This window comes from Hordeum vulgare, chromosome 3H (genome assembly GCF_904849725.1).
Source record: "Hordeum vulgare subsp. vulgare chromosome 3H, MorexV3_pseudomolecules_assembly, whole genome shotgun sequence".
Lineage (NCBI taxonomy): Eukaryota > Viridiplantae > Streptophyta > Magnoliopsida > Poales > Poaceae > Hordeum > Hordeum vulgare.
This window is the reverse complement of record NC_058520.1, coordinates 205331986-205348044: the sequence shown is the minus strand read 5'-3', so window position 1 is coordinate 205348044 and position 16059 is coordinate 205331986.

Here is a 16059-nt window from a genome sequence, read left to right as displayed (position 1 = left end):
GAAAATAGCTCAAGAATGCGAGGAAGGAGACGCGACTTATGCCGAGTCAGCTTGCGCGGTTGAGGAACTCAAGTTTCACCAAGCCAATGTTGACGTGGCAGATATGACACCACTCAAGAGACCCACAAACGATTCAGAGCCGCCCCTCAAGTTTAAGCCGACGGACAACACGAAGGTGATAGATTTCACGCCTGGCGACTCGTCCAAGCAGTTCACCATTGGGACGGGTCTAGATCCCAAATAGGAAAGCGCGCTCATCGAATTCATCCATGATAATCGGGACATCTTCACATGGAGGCCTTCAGACATGCCAAGTGTACCAAGAGAATTCGCTGATCACCACCTTAATATTGACCCTAAAATAAAGCCGGTTCGGCAGTATCTTTGCTGGTTTAATGAAGAACGGCGTAAAGCAATTGGGGAGGAAGTCACCCGACTTTTGGCCGCTGGATTTATTATCGAGTTTTTTCATCCTAAGTGGTTGGCTAACCCGGTCTTGGTACTCAAGAAGAAGGGCACCTTCCGCATGTGCATTGACTACACCGACCTCAACAGGTCCTGCCCAAAGGACCCTTTCGCCCTGCCTCGTATTGATCAAATCATTGACTCTACGGCAGGTTGCGAGCGACTGTGTTTTGTGGATGCTTACTCGGGGTACCACCAGATCAAGATGGCTTTGGCGGATCAGAAGAAAACGTCATTTCTAACTCCATTTGGAGCCTTCTATTATGTGTCCATGTCGTTCGGGCTCATGAGCGCGGGGGAGACTTATCAACGCTGCATCCAGAATTGCCTACATAGTCAGATCGGGTGCAATGTTGACGCCTACGTTCACGATATAGTGGTCAGATCCCAGAAGAAAGAGTCACTTTTGGAGGACCTCAAGGAGACTTTCGACAATTTGCGCGTGTACCAGATGAGGGTTAACCCTACCAAGTGTGTTTCTTGAGTTCCCGCAGGAAAGTTATTGGGCTTCTAGGTGTCAGAACGAGACATCGAAGCTAACCCGGATAAAATTGAAGCGATCACTTCGCTAGGCAAGCCGGCCAATGTCAATCAAGTTCAGCGCATGGAGGGTCGTATTGCGGCTCTAGGTCGGTTCATAAGTCGCCTTGGGGAGAAAGCCATCCCTCTTTACCAGCTACTTAAGAAAACTGATCGCTTTGTCTGGACGGATGAAGCCAACGAAACTTTCAAAGCCTTGAAGAAACAAGTGGATGAGCCGCCCGTCTTAGCTGCTCCAACTGACAAAGAGTCTATTCTCCTGTACATTGCTCCCAATTCTAAAGCGGTAAGTGTTGTAGTGGTCGTCGAGCGCAAAGAGGAAGGGAATGAATACCCGGTTCAAAGACCGGTCTACTTTATCAGCGAAGTCCTAACCCTCTCCAAACAGCGCTACCCACATTGCCAGAAGCTAGTCTTTGGGGTATTCATGGCGAGTCAGAAGTTCAAACATTACTTTCAAGAGCATCCTATCACGATGGTCAGTTCTGCCCCACTTGGTGATATTATACAAAATCGGGAGGCGACTGGGCGGTTTTGCTAAGTGGGCCATTGAGCTTGGACCCCATCATGTGAAATATGCCCCTCGCACAACTATTAACTCTCAAGCATTGGTGGATTTCATCAACAATTGGACCGAGTTGCAAATTCCGGAAGACATACCTGATCACACGTATTGGACTATCTATTTTGATGGGTCTAGACAGGTGGAAGGCTAGGGGGCTGGCGTGATTTTGACTTCGCCTCAGGGTGACATGTTTTGCTATGTCCTACTCATGTTCCCGTGTACCAACAATGCGGCGGAATACGAGGCCCTGCTCCATGGGTTGAGAATCGCCAAAGAGATGAACCTCAGTCGAGTGAGATGTTTGGGCGACTTAGATCTAGTAGCGCAACAAGTTTCTGGCACATGGGATTCCAGAGATCCTGTGATGGCGGCTTATAGGTGTGCAGTGTCGGACGTAGCGGGTCATTTTCATGGCTATCAGGTTGATCACATTGATCGTCGCCTCAATGAGGCGGCTGATGCTCTTTCACGACTCGGTTCTCAGTGGAAGCCAGTCCCCCCTAATGACTTTTTGGATGTATTGCACAACCCATCAGTAAAATTGCCTTAAGAAGAAGACTTAGCAATTCCTGACCCCGAGTCTCAACTTGTGGCGGCTCTCAGTGCTACCCCGGATTGGGCAATCCCCTACATGGCGTATCTGGCACGAGGCGAGTTACCTACTGACGAGTTGTTGGCCCGCCAAATCGTTCGTCGATGCAAGTCCATGATCATACATAAAGGCGAGTTACACAAGCGAACTACTTCTAGAATTTTTCAAAGGTGTGTTTCCTCCAAGGAAGGGTGTGCGATTCTCAATGAGATACATGCAGGAGACTACGGTCGTCACGCCGGGTCACGCTCTCTGGTATCCAAAGCCTTTAGGCATGGGTTTTACTGGTTGACAACTCATGCAGATGCTGAGGATATAGTACGCAGATGTGATGGGTGTCGAAAATTTGGACGTTAGATGCATGTGCCGACTCAGGAATTACGGATGATTCCAATTACATGGTCTTTTGCGGTTTGGGGACTGGACATGGTTGGCCCCTTCAAGATGTCGTCCAATAAAAAGACTCACATATTGGTGGCAGTTGACAAGTTTACCAAGTGGGTTGAAGCAGAGCTGGTTAGTAGCTGCGATGCAGACACGGCTGTCAAGTTGGGTATCCTCATAGTATCATTACTGATAATGGTACTAATTTATCCAAAGGCGTCATGCAAGAGTTCTGTGCAAAGGAGCACATTCGGCTTGATGTTTCTGCAGTTGCCCACCCTCAGTCTAATGGACAGTCAGAAAGGGCGAATCAGGAAATATTGCGAGCAATCAAGCCCCGACTTATGGTACCTCTGGAAAGTACTCTGGGAGGCTGGGTTGAAGAATTATCTTCAGTTTTGTGGAGCATCAGAACCACCCCTAATTGGTCTACCGGTTACACACCCTTTTTCCTGGTCTATGGAGGAGAGGCAGTATTACCAAGTGACATCAGACGCGACTCACCACGAGTCGCCACCTATGTGGAACAAAACAATGGGCTAGCACGTGAAGATTCGTTGGACGCCCTAGAGGAAGAGCGTGATTTGTCCGCGTCACGATCGGCAATTTATCAACAGGACTTGCGACGCTATCACAACCGCTGAGTCAAGAACCAAGATTTTCAAGAGGGCGACTTAGTGCTCCGGTTGATTTAGGAGCATACTGGTATGCATAAGTTATCTCCTCCATGGGAAGGACCTTTTGTCGTCAGCAAAAATCTCCACAAGGTTCATACTACCTGGTGGATCTTCGCCCAGATAGGCCAACAACAGAGGTTGAGACAACCCGCCCATGGAACATCGCCCACTTGCGGCCATAGTATACATAGATCCAGTGGCTCCTTATCTATGTCTACAATTTCGACTTTGTAATCTCTTATTTTATATATAAAGCAATAAAGCCGGTGCCCATGAACTTCGGGGTCTTTTGTCGTCTCGGCTTCTTGAAAGCATGAGTCTTTATTGTTCCTTAAGTCGTCCAAACATGGACGCTATCAGCATCAAATAGGATAAGTCACCATGTTGCGCTTATTTTAAAACTGGATGTTGATACGCCAAAGAGGACCAAAGTTGCCACGCTGCATGGTTCAAACATGGGCACCCTATATGGTTTTGAGAATTAAGCCGGCTTACTTGGGGGCTACTAGCTCCCAAGTCGTTTTGCAGTAAGAGCGTATTCGCTTCTGCAATCCTATGTCTCGCTTTTCCCTAATCATAAGTCACTTGGGGGCTTCCACTCACTGAGTGCAGCCTAAATACCCTCTTGGCTAGCTAAAAATTAACGCATTACAATGGTTATACTGGATTGTGTGTTTGACGACTCGCCCTATGGTCCCATGTACTCTTGGTGAGTCAATCCACTTTTTGGACCCTGAACTTGCCTTGGTTAAACATGAAAGGTACTGGCGAGAGCCGGCACATGGAAAATAGACAAACCATGGGTTCACCGAACCTGCTTCACTCAAGCTTGACTCGCGCCTGATCAGCCGGTCTAAACAACTCTGGCTGTTGCAAAAGCCTTCTTGGGGTAGCACTAGAGTTTTGCAAAATCGTCTATCCTGTCGTAACTCATCGAGCCGACGAACTTTATGACTATCTTTGTGGCACCGCCCAAAGGTTTAATAAAAATTTCTAACCCGCCGCGACTCACTCAGCCGACCTATTATTTTTTCTCTGATAAATAGTTCAAATAGCTTTTTTGTCAAAACATGACAAATCTTTGGGAAAAGCGATTCAATTAATGAAGGCTGAAACTTCCAAACACCATCACAAGGTACGGTTATCATTCTGTTTTCCCGAATTCTAGACTATTACATGGCTCAGCAGGCCATACCAGGAATCATATCCTGATCATAGAAGGATCAAAATATTCTTGGAGGATAAACTTCATGACAATTTGGTTCTAGTCGCCTCCGGGTTACCCCGCCTCGAGCTTTCGCCATCTTCGATCTGTAAGTCACCCAATTTCCAATTGCAATTGGTCAATGCGAGGAACTTGTCTTCATCAGTCAAGACGATGGACAGATCAACGTCAAAATCGAAAGGATTCTTACGGTGTCGCGGAGTTAGGCTGGTGATTTCATACGAGGGAGGAGTCACCCATTTGCTGTGTTCATCATAAGCCGTCTGGTATTTGCCTAAGTCTAGGCCGGCTGCTAGCTGAGTCACCGCAAAACAAGACTCTTTGACACAATGGTGGTAGTCCTCCTCGGTGAAATCTGATGCATCACCCTTTAACTCTGGAAAGCCACCAGCCACCTCTTCCGGCTTAAGTTCGGGGGCATAGGCCAAACACCGGCTTAGGGTGGGTAGCGATCCTTTACAGGCGGCTGACCTTTTTTAACTCCTCTATCTAGGGCGGAAGTGTTGACAACCAACCCAACATGTGCTTGATGGATCTTATGGGTTCCTTGTTGCCCATCACGGCCTTCATAGTAATCATACCACCAGTGTATAGCTTCTCTGTTCAAGTATATACCGCTTTCAGCTTCAGAATGCAGTCATTCTGTAGGGTGGCGGCTCGTGGACCTTCGAGTGGAAAAACATGATAATTAGCGGTTGCAATATGCTACACCACAATTTTTAGAAGAAGGTAATTGACCCTTACCAAATATAGCTTGGGTCATGTTGGAGATATAACGCTTGAAGCCGGAGAGTTCTTGAATAGCGTCTTTCAGCTTCTCTTGGGCTTGTTCCACCTATTTCAAAATGGCGGCTTGCTCAACATGGGCCTTATCTTCAAACCTTTTGTGTTCTGCTTTCATTTTTTCCATGTCAATAAGGGCAAGACGAAACTTTTCTTCAAACTTAGCCCGAGTGTCCTGCTTCTCAGCTAAGCTTTCCTTTAAGTCGGTCATAGTTGAGTCAGCCCGAGTCAAGGATTCCTGCAACAAACATTGGGGAAGCAAGTTTCAGGACCATTGCAAGCAACATCCCTGACACTTGGGGGCTAATGCATGACTCAATTCTTCTAAGATCATACCTTCACACAAGACCCGACTCATCATTCAAAAAATGACCCGGCCCTTGGGGGCTACAGGTTGAAGATTTTTTTTGTTCAATTACAAGTTCAAGACCCGACTCATCTTTCAAAAGATGACCCGACCCTTGGGGGCTACAGGTTGAAGAATTTTTTGTTCAATTACAAGTTCAAGACCCGGCTCATCTTTCAACAGATGATCCAGCCCTTGGGGGCTATAGGTTGAAGAAATGTTTTGTTCAATTACAAGTTCAAGACTCGGCTCGTCTATCAAAAGATGACCCGACCCTTGGGGGATACAGGTTGAAGCTTTTTTTTTGCAACTATAAGTTCAAGACCTGGCTCATCTTTACAAAGATGACTCGGCCCTTGGGGGCTACACATTGAAGAATGATACAAATGCATGATTCGTCATGGATGACCCATCCTTTGGAGGGCTAATGGGAGGATATATTAATAGTGATAACGATGTCATACCTCATGTTTGATTCGCATCAGGTTGTCCAGGCTTTTCTCCATCTCGCGACTTGTCTCCAAGCGGCTCACAAAACCAGAATACAGTTCCTCAAACTCCAATTTTTCATAATTAGGAAGCTTCAGCTTGGTGATATCCTTCTCTACAAATATTTGGGCATATTTTGGTGTGTCTTTGGTTCACACCGCGGTTGCAGGTTTAGAATAACCAGTACCAGTAACGATGACTGCGTCTGGATCTTCACGCGCCTTAGAAGGACTGGGCGGGTTGATGTTTTCAGTCACCTCCTTTTGAGGGCTTGAAGGGTTGACCCAGATATCATGAACATCATCAAAAATATTGTCCTGCATTTCAGCTAGTTCTTCTGGAGCCTCTAGGATGGAGGTACCCATACCAGACGTTTCAGCCGCTTTGGGAGCCGAAGATGAGTCACCACTTTTCCTTTTCTTTGCTTGCGCTCTGAGAAACAACGACACCACTGTTGGAACAAAGACATTGACATTTCAAATAACATTTTAGTAAAGAAACTTACTCCCGAAGACGAATCATTGGGGGGAGAATCGACATTGCTGAATCGCTAAAGGAAAGAGGTGAAACCTGATGGATAAGGATTCAAAGATTGGGTAAATTGCGAAGCATATCTTACACAAGAAGGAAAAGATGCTCACGGAAACATACCTCGCTTTACCGTTTGCGACCAGTTGTTCTCGGGGGCAAGCCGTACACTAGGTCTCCAGAATGGCTTCGAGTCTGACGTTTAGGTGTATAACTCGCCTTCTTCAAAAGGAAATTGGGATCCAAATGAGCATACGGGTGAGACATGGGAACATTCCTACAGATTCTCCTGGCCGGCTTGGGGAGAGAACAAGTTGAGTTGGAAGAAATGGAAATTACCTCGACATCTTCATATTGGCTCTCAAAATCATCATCCTATAAACAAAGGCGGTAAAGCATAAGTGCAAGTCAGAATGAAGGAATAAAGACGAGAAATTTTACCTCTGACTGTTCTTCGGCGACCCAAGACTCGCCTACGACGGATGACTCTTTTGCTGCAGCTTTGCCTTTGCCCTTCTTCGTCGTCTTGGAGGCGGGGTTGGTTGTTTTCTTGACAGTTCTCTTGGGTCTTCGGGTCCAAAACACCAAATCCCTCTGATTAAACATGATGAAAGGCTCAAGACCAGAAACATGAATGAGTATATGGAAAGGTTAAAAGAGCGACCCGGTTTGTTTACCTCTGGAGCCGGGTTGGTGATCCAAAAAGGTTTAAGCCCAATTTTGGAGCAATTTTCAATAGGCTCGCCTCATAGCATCTTTATAATATCAACAATGTGTTTTTCCAAAAGCCTCACATTGTAAAAGCATTGGGGGTCGTCCAAGTCGTGATTATATTCACACATCAAACCATCTCGGCAGCTTAAGGGCAGAATTCTCCATTCTACCCAGGAGCGGATCAGATCAATTCCGGTAAGACCATTGGTGGTAAGGGCCTTCAGCTTTGCAAAGATAGGGACAAATGTGGCTTCCTCTTCTTCAGTTATCTTTTCTGGTAGCTTGAAGTCCATAGGTAGGCGATCTTCTCCGAAGCCTGGCAGAGGGTTCTCATTGGATGGAGAGGTGTCGCGGCAGTAGAACCAAGTCTACGCCCAGCCTTTGGGATGAATAGGCAATGAAATGGTCGGAAACCCGCATTCACGACGCCGCTGAATATTGACTCCACCAAGCTCTAAGATGGGCCCGTTGGCAAACTCCGTCGGGCGGTTCAGATAGAAAAACTTCTGGCACAACAATAAAGTGGATTCTATTTGCAGATAAGCCTCACAGAATACTTGGAACTGACAAAGGTTGCTGGTGGAATTTGGCCCCAAGTCTTGGGGATGAAGGTTGAAGAAGTGCAAGGCGTCTCTAAATTTTTTCGAGCTGGGCGGCTTGAAGCCTCGCTCTAGGTGATCTGCCAAGACGACTACTTCCCCGTCGGTGGGTCGAGGGATTATTTCCCCGAAGGCGGTCCGCCACCCAATGATCTCCTTGGGATCAAGGTTACCCGTTTTCACAAATTTATCAAGATAAGCATCGTTGACCTCTGTTGGCAGCCAGTTACATTTCGAGGCGGTACCCATAACTACAAAAAGAAAGAGATGGTCGGGTTGTTAGTATCTACAGAATGGTAACTTGTCGGCTAAATGACTGGGAACGTATCTGCAAGGATGTTGTAACTCGCCGTAGCAAAAGGAGGCGGGTGGTGGCTCTAAAAGGTTTCCTTAAGAATATATTTAATTGGGGACAAAAATGTTTCTAACACCAAGGGATAACTTATGGATCTACAGATAGTTCTGATTGAGAAAATAATGCTGGCTAAAGGATCAGGTGCTAAGAACACAAGAACACTACAAAAAACAGGGTGTGGATCTATGAGCAACGGAGGAAGAACATCACATGCAGGGGAACATGATGGAACTACCGCGGCTATTACTACATGTATGGAACTACAATGCCGTATGCAGACGGATTAAAAGGTAAGGGGATACGACATTCATGGAGTTCCGGCGTTGCCCTAAGAAGCACATAGGTTCGAGATCTATTCCTAATAAAGGAGGAAAACTTACCTGAAGAGGGAAGGAGATGCCGGGAGAAGGTTGCAGAGGTTCCGCAACGGCGACCGCACCCCCGATTGGCCTGGGAAATAGGTGGGCCACGATGACCTGCGATGGAGCTTTGGCGATGGCAAGGTGGTCGAGATGCGGGTTTGAGGAAGACGATGCGGCCGAAGAGATGAAATTGGGGTAGGTGGCGATGCCCTCCCATTCCCCTGCGGCTATTTAAAGGCCTAGGGCAAGGATGAAACGGATGGCGCGGGAATCGAGGCGACAAATTGAAAACCAAAAATGATGATACCTAGATTTCCAGGATGAGAGGATAAAGACGAAAAAGATCCGTTGCAAAGTGATGTCACCAGAATCTTGGGAATAGTGGACAAGGTGATGTCACCAACAAATGACTTGGCGACTCAGGCAAGTTGAGGAAGCTGGCATCTTGTCACTCGTTAAAGAAAAGACGGAGGTAATATGAGTCAATGACGATAAGAATAAAGGTTTGTTAGCGTGAATAAATTCAAGTCAGACTGGGCCTAATGTTGGGGATATTACCTGCGGTATGACCTGCCCTATTGGGCCGGGTCAGGAAAGCAGCGACTCATATATACATGGTTAGTATAAGCCTTGGCCCATGCGTGAGGCATGTAGAGAGATCTTCGTCATGAGGCTGCCAGGGCCCATGAGCCAGATGGCGGTTCGGGATTGATGAAGAAGATAAGTCCCCAAGGAGGTTTCCTGGCTTGGCAAACACAACGACTTAGAGATATGGAAGGCCACGATTTGTAATGTGGCCAGGACTTTGTAATCCCTAGAGCCTCGACCTGTATATAAAGGCGAGTCTCTAGGGCAGATACATCAAGTTAGAAACCATCGAGAGCTAGGTCAGGTGAGTTACGCCCTCCTTGTAATCGAATCCACCATCAATATACACAAAGCAGGACGTAGGATTTTACCTCCACACGAGGGGCCGAACCTGGGTAAATATGAGTCTCGCTTCCGGCCAGCCCCTTTGAGTCGCCACCAAGGTGCGATGGCTCCATCACTAATTAATTTCACGAGGACATCTCCCATGACAATACCACGACGCTGTTGATTCATCAAGAACTTCTCCAAGATTGCAAAGCCCTTAACCAATCTGCTTCACAAAGGTTTTAAGTATGAGTGGACCCATAAATGTCAGGAAAGTTTCCGATCACTCAAGGACAAACTAACATTTGCTCAAGTACTTGCTCCTCTAGATACTAAGAAGGATTTCGTCATTTATTGTGACGCTTCTCGTCAAGGGATAGGCTGTATCCTGATGCAAGATCGCAAGGTAATTGCTTATGCCTCGTCAGATACATGCTCATGAAGTGAACTACCCAGTTCATGACCTTGAACTTGCTGCAGTAGTACATTCACTAAAAGAGTGGCGCCATTACCTTCTTGGTAATTGTTGTGAGATCTACACTGATCATCAAAGCCTGAAGTACCTATTCACTCAGTCGGATCTGAACCTACTTGAATACAGATGGATGGAGCGTATAGAAGATCTTGACTGTGGTATATCGTATACCCCCGTCAAGGCTAACGTAATGGCTGATGCCTTGAGTCGCAAGTCAGACTGCAACAACCTATAGGTTCATAAGGTTCATGACCTTCTTCAAGAGGAATTCTATAAGCTGAACCTGCATATTGTTCCTCAGGGTTATCTTGTTCCCCCTCCTGAAGAGGCTCGCTAGATGAACCTCTGTGTTTTAGTTAGGGTTCCCTGAGTAACCTGGTTGTTGAACCAGATCTCGTGAGAAGCATCAAAAGTATTCAGTCTTTTGATCCTGAAGTCGATAATATTAAGAGCTACCTTGCACAAGGTTCATCCTCTTGCTTCACTCTTGCTGATGATGGTGCCTATACTTCAAGGGTCATCTTTATGTACTCCCTCCGTTTCTTTTTACTCCGCGTATAAGATTTCGTCAAAGTCAAACAACATAAAGTTTGACCAAATTTATATGAAAAAATATGGATATCTACTATATTAAAATTATATAGTACGAAAATACATCTCGTTGTGCATCTGATAATATTGATTTCATGTTGTGAATGTAGATATTTTTTAATATAAGGTTAATCAAACTTTATAAAGCTTGACTTTGACCAAACCTTATATGCAGACTAAAAAGAAACGGAGGGAGTACCACATAAGAGGGAAAACCTGAGAATGACTGGAAAGGTGATGAAAGAAGCTCATGACACACTGTTGTCTATTCATCCGGGTAGTACCGAGATGTACCAAGACATCTGACAAAGATTCTGGTGGCCAAATATGAAACAAGACATTGCACACTATGTTGCAAAATGTGATATTTGCCGGCGAATCAAAGCAGAACATCAAAAGCCTGTTGGAACTCTGCAACCTATCTCTATTCTTGAATGAAAATGAGACCATGTTGAATGGACTTTTTCACTGGTTTTCCCAGATCTCAGAAGGGCAATGATGCTATTCTTGTCCTCATTAACCGACTGTCTAAAGTTGCACATTTTCTGGCCATCAAAGAAACAATTACTGCGAGTCAGCTGGTAGATCTTTATATGTCCTGAATTGTTTCACTTCACGATATTACGTTGGTAATCAGCTCGGACCGTGGCAGCTTGTTCACTTCAAAATTCTGGGAAAGTTTTCAGAAGGCTATGGGGACTCATCTATCCTTTAGCACCACATTTCACCCTCAGTCCCAGGGACAAGTTCAATGAGTCAACCAAATTCTCGAGGACATGCTTCAAGCTTGTGTGATTTCTTTCGATAATAAATGGGAGGAATCTCTCCCATATGCCGACTTCTCCTACAACAATAGCTATGAAGCTAGTCTCAAGATGGCCCCTTTCAAAGTGTTGTATGGATGAAGGTGTCACACTCCTCTAAATTGGTCAGAAACTAGGGAAAGATCACTCTTCGGTCCGGATATTATCCAACATGTCGAAGATAAATTCTGCATTATTTATCAGAATCTGAAGGCTGCTTAGTCTCGTGAGAAAAGTCAGTATGACAATCATCATTAAGATATGGTCTATCAACCTGGTGAAAAGGCCTATCTTTGTGTCACACCAATGAGAGGTGCACACCATTTTGGGATCAAGGGCAAGCTAGCTCATTGTTATATTGGTCCATTCACTATTCTCGAACGGCGTGGGAAAGTAGCTTATCAATTGGACTACCAAGAACCTTTCTCAGGTTCACGATGTCTTCCATGTGTCTCAGCTCCACCGTTGCTTCAAAGATCATGTTCGAGCAGTGGATCATGCTATGCTTGAGCTCTAACAAGACCTCTCTTATAAAGAGCACCTCGTCCGCATTCTCGATCAGGCTGAACGTCAAACTCGATGCAAGGTCACCATGTTCCTTAAAGTGAAGTGGTCAAATCATTATGAAGATGAAGCCACTTGGGAACGCGAGGATCCTCTTCGTGATGAGTACCCCAAGCTCTTTCCTTCTACCTCTTAATTCTGAGGACGAGAATTGTTGTTAGTAGGGGAGTGTTGTGACATCCCCGGATTATGCTAGAGTGCTCATTGTAATTAGGCTACCGTGATGACCATGATAAATTTCTAATCATTTTGCTAAGTAGTGATTGATCACTTTAAACTTCGTATCTCATTTCAATTTCCTATTGGAATTCAAAATTCAGTTAATAGGTGGTATAAATATTTTGTCAAACATGAAAACAAAGATCATACTTAGGTTACAAATAATTCCTAAGTAATTATAAAATTGCAACCAATATTTTTTTAATAATTTTGGTACCTCAAAATATTTAAAACATGGTCAAAAAATTATTTAAAAGGCCTTTGAGACGTCTCCAATGTATCTATATTTTTTTATTGTTCCATGCTATTATATTATATGTTTTGGATGTTCTATATGCATTTATATGTTGTTTAATATTATTTTTGGGACTAACCTATTAATCTAGAGCCTAGTGTGAGTTTTTGTTTTTTTCATGTTTTTTAATATTGCACATAAGGAATATTAAACGGAGTACAAACAGAATAAAATCTCCGGAAAGATTTTTCTTTGACTAGAAGACACGCAACAGACTTGGAGTAGGGGGCAAGGCAATTGCTGGGAGACGACAAGCCTACAGGGCGCGCCGTGGGGGATGGTCGCGCCCCCTGGCTTGTGGGCCCCCTACAGGTCTCCTAACCCTAATTCTTGGCCTATAAATTTCCAAATATTCCCGTATCACCAAAAAGAGCAACGAAAATACTTTTACGCTGCCGAGATCCTCTGTTCCTCAGAGATCCAATCCAGGAGCCTTTTCTCGTAATCGGCCGGAGAGGGTGTTGATCACGGAGGGCATCTACATCAAGTCCATTTCCCCTCCTATGATGTGTGATTAGTTCACCACAGACCTACGGGTCCATAGATAGTAGCTAGATGGCTTCTTTTCTCTCTTTGATCTTCAATACCATGTTCTTCATGATCTTCATGGAGATCTATCCGATGTAATACTCTTTTGCGGTGTGTTTGTCGAGATCCGATGAATTGTGAGTTTTTGTTCAGATTATCCATGAATATTATTTGAGTCTCTTCTGAATTCTTATATGCATGATTTCATATCTTTGCAAGTCTCCTTGAATTTTTTGTTTGGTTTGGCCAACTAGATTGGTAATTCTTGCAATGGGAGAAGTGATTAGTTTTGGGTTCAATCTTGCGGTGTCCTCACCCAATGACAGTAGGGGTAGCGAGGCACGTATTGTATTGTTGCCATCAAGGATAAAAATATGGGGGTTTCATCATATTGTTTGAGTTTATCCCTCTACATCATGTCATCTTACTTAATGCGTTACTCTGTTCTTCATGAACTTAATACTCTAGATGCAGGCAGGAGTCAGTCGATGTGTGGAGTAATAGTAGTAGATGCATAATTGTCTCGGTCTACTTGATACGGACGTGATGCCTATATGCATAATCATTGTCTTGGATATCTTAATAATTATTTTATTTTCTATTAATTGCTCGACAGTAATTTGTTCACCCATCATATTATTTTCCTTTATGAGAGAAGCCTCTAGTGAAACCTATGGCTCCCGAGTCTAGTTTCCATATTTAATTTTCAGATCTATAAACCAAAAATACCAAAAATACTTTGCTGCAATTTATTTACTTTTGTTTTAATTTCAGATCTATCAATATTCTATATCTAACTATCTCTATCATATCTCATCCTTGCAAATAACTCTGAAGGGATTGACAACCCCTTTATAGCGTTGGGTGCAAGTGTTTGATTATTTGTCTAGGTACTACTATTGGAGCCTTGCTTTTTCCTCATAGTAGATTGATACCTTGTTTCTCAACAAACTGAGGGAAATACTTATCTACTTTGCTGCATCACCCTTTCCTCTTCAAGAGAAAACCAATGCAAGCTCAAGAGGTATCAAGAAGGATTTCTGGTGGCGTTGCCGGGGAGGATACATAGCAAGATCACGCTTGCCAAGTACGCATCACAAACTCATCTCTTGCATTTACTTTATTTGCCATTTGCCTCTCGTTTTCCTCTCCCCCACTTATAAAATGATTTTTAGAAAATACAAAAAATATTTTCCTTTCTTATTTGTCCTTTTTCCGTTCGTCTTTTTGTTTGCTTGCTTGTGTGCTAGATTGCTTGGTTTGTCACGATGACTCAAGAGAATACCAAGTTATGTGATTTTTCCACTACTAATAATAATGATTTTATTAGTACTCCCATTGCTCCCGCCACTAGTGCGAAATCTTGTGAAATTGATGCCGCTTTGCTCAATCTTGTTACGAATGAACAATCTTTTGGCCTTCCTAGTGAAGATGTCTTATCCCATCTAAACACTTTCGTTGAGTTGTTGATATGCAAAAGAAGAAAGATGTGGATAATGAAATTGTTGAATTAAAGCTATTTCCTTTCTCATTACGAGATCGTGCCAAAACTTGGTTTTCATCTTTACCTAAAAATAGTATTGATTCATGGAATAAGTGTAAATATGCTTTTGTTTCCAAGTACTTTCCACCCACTAAGATTGATATAATTAATTTTAAGCAACTTGATCATGACCATGTTGTGCAATCTTGGGAGAGGATGAGACTAATGATTAGGAATTGCCCCGCGCATGCTTTGAGTTTATGGACGATTATACAATTTTTTTATGCGGGGTTGAATTTTCCTTCTAGAAATCTTTTAGATTCAGCCGCGGGTGGTACCTTTATGGAAATAACATTATGTGAAGCTACTAAACTCCTAGATAATATTATGGCAAATTACTCTCAATGCCATACCGAAAGATCTCCTACTAGTAAAAAATGCATGCTATGGCAGAAACAAATACTTTGAGTGGAAAGATGGATGAATTAATGAAATTGTTTGCTAGTAAGAGTGCTTCTATTGATCCCAATGATATGCCTTTGTCTTCTTTGATTGTAAATAATAATGAATCTATGGATGTGAATTTTCTTGGTAGGAACAATTTTGGCAATAATGCGTATAGAGGTAATTCCAATCCTAGGTCGTTTCCTACTGATTACTCTAATAATTATGGTAATTACTACAACAATTCTTATGGAAATTATACCCTCTGATCTTGAGAATAATATTAAAGAATTCATTAGCTCTCAAAAAGGTTTCAATGCTATGATTGAGAAAAAATGCTCAAGATTGATGATCTTGCTAGGAACGTTGACAGAATTTCTCTTGATATTGATTCTTTGAAAATTATATCTATTCCACCCAAGAATGATATTAATGAGTCTTTAAAATCTATGAGAATTTCTATTGATGAGTGTATGGAAAAAACCGCTAGAATACGTGCTAAGCATGAATGGGTTGAAAAAGTGTTTTCTCGTGATAATATTTGTCACATCCCTGGAACCCTAACCAAGGTTTAGCATTGTGCTCATATCTTCATTGCATTGCATCCAAGAAATTGCAACAAGATCAAAGCAAGTGGTGAAGCAAAACTCAAAAAACCTAGCCACTTCTCAATTTAAAAGATATTCCAAACTTGTCAAAATCAATGAACCCAAAATGGCCTCAAGAAAAGTTCAACTTTTCTGATAATTCATGAAAACAAATAATCAGGGAAGAAAACTATTTTTAAAACAGATTTGGAATTTTGTTTTAATGAAAAAAGCCACTGAATTCAAGTTAATTTACATTTGAATTCAAAAACTTATAAGTTTTCAAAAATGTTGGAAACTTCAGGAATGGTTGGAAATATTCCAACTAATATTATGGTGTGTTCAAAATATTTTTATAAACTATTTTGGAGCTAAAATACATAGCAAATCAAATTAGTTAGCACACCAGAAAACAAAACAAAAAAAATGAAGAAAAGAATACTTGTCGCTCACCTGGCCCGGCCCAGCTTCCTCCCCGTCGTCTTCCTCCCCGCCAGTGGGCAGCAGGAGGTGGCTGCCGTGACATCCGGC